This window comes from Oncorhynchus nerka, linkage group LG3, assembly GCF_034236695.1.
Source record: "Oncorhynchus nerka isolate Pitt River linkage group LG3, Oner_Uvic_2.0, whole genome shotgun sequence".
Lineage (NCBI taxonomy): Eukaryota > Metazoa > Chordata > Actinopteri > Salmoniformes > Salmonidae > Oncorhynchus > Oncorhynchus nerka.
In genome coordinates, this window is record NC_088398.1 from 80,630,628 (window position 1) to 80,633,753 (window position 3,126).

Here is a 3,126-nt window from a genome sequence, read left to right on the forward strand (position 1 = left end):
TAGGTGGACATTGTTGGACATAGGTGGACACTGGTGGACATAGGTGGACATTGTTGGACATTGTTGGATATAGGTGGACATAGGTGGACATTGTTGGACATAGGTGGACACTGGTGGACATTGTTGGACATAGGTGGACATAGGTGGACATTGTTGGATATAGGTGGACATAGGTGGACATTGTTGGATATAGGTGGACATAGGTGGACATTGTTGGACATTGTTGGACATAGGTGGACATAGGTGGACATTGTTGGACATAGGTGGACACTGGTGGACATTGTTGGACATTGTTGGACATAGGTGGACACTGGTGGACATTGTTGGTTGGACATAGGTGGACATTGTTGGACATTGTTGGACATAGGTGGACATTGTTGGACATAGGTGGACATTGTTGGACATAGGTGGACATAGGTGGACATTGTTGGACATTGTTGGATATAGGTGGACATAGGTGGACATAGGTGGACATTGTTGGACATAGGTGGACACTGGTGGACATTGTTGGACATAGGTGGACATTGTTGGACATTGTTGGACATAGGTGGACACTGGTGGACATAGGTGGACATAGGTGGACATAGGTGGACATTGGTGGACATTGGTGGACATAGGTGGACATTTGAGCATCGGTGAGGGATGGTGAGGGATTGTTGTGGTCATAACAATCATTTTGACTTGTGTATTATTATGAAAATACAAACATAACACTTAGAAACTGAAAAAAGCTACAACAAAAAAAACAATGGTGTTGTCATGTCATTTTTTGACCAGTGAGGATTTGTCAGTGTTACTTGTACATTTATTGACTTGTACAACAACAACAACAACAACAACAACAACAACAACAGTAACACAATATCATAGAACAATCTTTAGGAGAGAAGAGGCTACCACCATCCACTACAGGGTAAGATGGGATACATTTAAGGTCATCAAGAAAAAATACAAGTAGAACAAAAGCATATCAATATATTTGCTTCAAATTCATACCAGTCTGAATTCCTTATATGTGACATAGAAGGCCTGTATACTACAGGTGCCAGTGACGAATGACACAGAAAGGCTGACGACGGTAGGCTACTACTAGACTGGATCCAGCAGACAAACGCACCGAACGAAGGATACCTCTATTCTGGATTGGTGGTAGTGTTTAAATGGACCAGACTGTAACTCAAAGTCTTCTAGCTAGGCTTACTCTTATTAAAGAAAGAGTACCAGTCCTGAGACACTCCCAGCCATCCACAATAACATGTTGATGATTACACTCCTCCGTCCGTGGGCTTCAATTCAAGTTGAGTTGCTTTCAGGCAGAAGAAAGAGTACGTTTTTGTCTTTACATGGGCGTGTGTGAGTCACTCAATGACTCAACAAACTCATACACGATATGACAAAGTCAGGCAGAAGATTTCCAGTGAAGAACCACACAAAACACCAACAAAACAATACAGGGGGGAAAAAAAAGAAGAATATCAGAATTCTGTCAAAAGAACCTGGACGCTCAGTTGACAACGAAAGACGACCTATCAATGACCAGACCGAAAAGCTGGTCTCACCCAATCTCATCTACAGCAAACTTCATTATTACCACATAGACTAACTCTTTGCTAATTTAAAGTAAAGGGCTTAGCCAGTATTGATTATATGGCACGTGAATAATATATTTTTATTATACATATAAACACACTTAATAACAGGCTACTATCACCACGGGCCCCTCAGCCAATATAGACCACTAATCACCACGGTCCCTCAGCCAATATAGACCACTATCACCACGGGCCCCAGCCAATCCAGCCCCTCAATATAGACCACTATCACCACGGTCCCCTCAGCCAATATAGACCACTATCACCACGGGCCCCTCAGCCAATATAGACCACTATCACCACGGGCCAATATAGACCACTCACCACGGGCCAGCCAATATAGACCACTATCACCACGGGCCCCTCAGCCAATATAGACCACTATCACAACGGTCCCTCAGCCAATATAGACCACTATCACCACGGTCCCCTCAGCCAATATAGACCACTATCACCACGGGCCCCTCAGCCAATATAGACCACTATCACCACGGGCCCCTCAGCCAATATAGACCACTATCACCACGGGCCCCTCAGCCAATATAGACCACTATCACCACGGTCCCCTCAGCCAATATAGACCACTGTCACCACGACCCCTCAGCCAACACACACCACTATCACCACGGGTCCCTCAGCCAATATAGACCACTATCACCACGGGCCCCTCAGCCAATATAGACCACTATCACCACGGGCCCCTCAGCCAATATAGACCACTATCACCACGGGCCCCTCAGCCAATATAGACCACTATCACCACGGTCCCTCAGCCAATATAGACCACTATCACCACGGGCCCCTCAGCCAATATAGACCACTATCACCACGGGCCCCTCAGCCAATATAGACCACTATCACCACGGGCCCCTCAGCCAATATAGACCACTATCACCACGGGCCCCTCAGCCAATATAGACCACTATCACCACGGTCCCTCAGCCAATATAGACCACTATCACCACGGCCCCTCAGCCAATATAGACCACTGTCACCACGGCCCCTCAGCCAACACACACCACTATCACCACGGGTCCCTCAGCCAACAAACACCACTTTCACCACGGTCCCTCAGCCAACAAACACCACTATCACCACGGGTCCCTCAGCCAATATAGACCACTATCACCACGGGCCCCTCAGCCAACACACACCACTATCACCACGGGCCCCTCAGCCAACACAAACCACTGTCACCACGGGCCCCTCAGTGTAGTGATACGTCTCTCAATGTGTGTAGTGATACGTCTCTCAATGTGTGTAGTGATACGTCTCTCAATGTGTGTAGTGATACGTCTCTCAATGTGTGTAGTGATACGTCTCTCAATGTGTGTAGTGATACGTCTCTCAATGTGTGTAGTGATACGTCTCTCATTGTGTGTAGTGATACGTCTCTCAATGTGTGTAGTGATACGTCTCTCAATGTGTGTAGTGATACGTTTTGAAAGACTCGTGTTTTGTCTCTTTCACTGTTTAGACCCCAGAGATCTGACGGCACACAAATATCATCACGAGTACAATATTGGGAAAATAA

The 3,126-nt window shown here is 46.3% G+C and overlaps 1 protein-coding gene across 1 annotated transcript in view; it reads right to left on the reverse strand.

Moving 5' to 3' along the window:
• Positions 1 to 1,942: 1,942 nt before the first annotated feature.
• LOC115122054 (syntaxin-binding protein 5-like) overlaps positions 1,943 to 3,126 on the reverse strand; it is an 88,266-nt gene continuing 87,082 nt past the window's right edge. Inside the window, exon 12 of the mRNA XM_065016084.1 lies at positions 1,943 to 3,126. This exon is cut by the window's right edge and continues 649 nt beyond it. The gene's annotated coding sequence lies outside the window, so the exon portion shown is untranslated.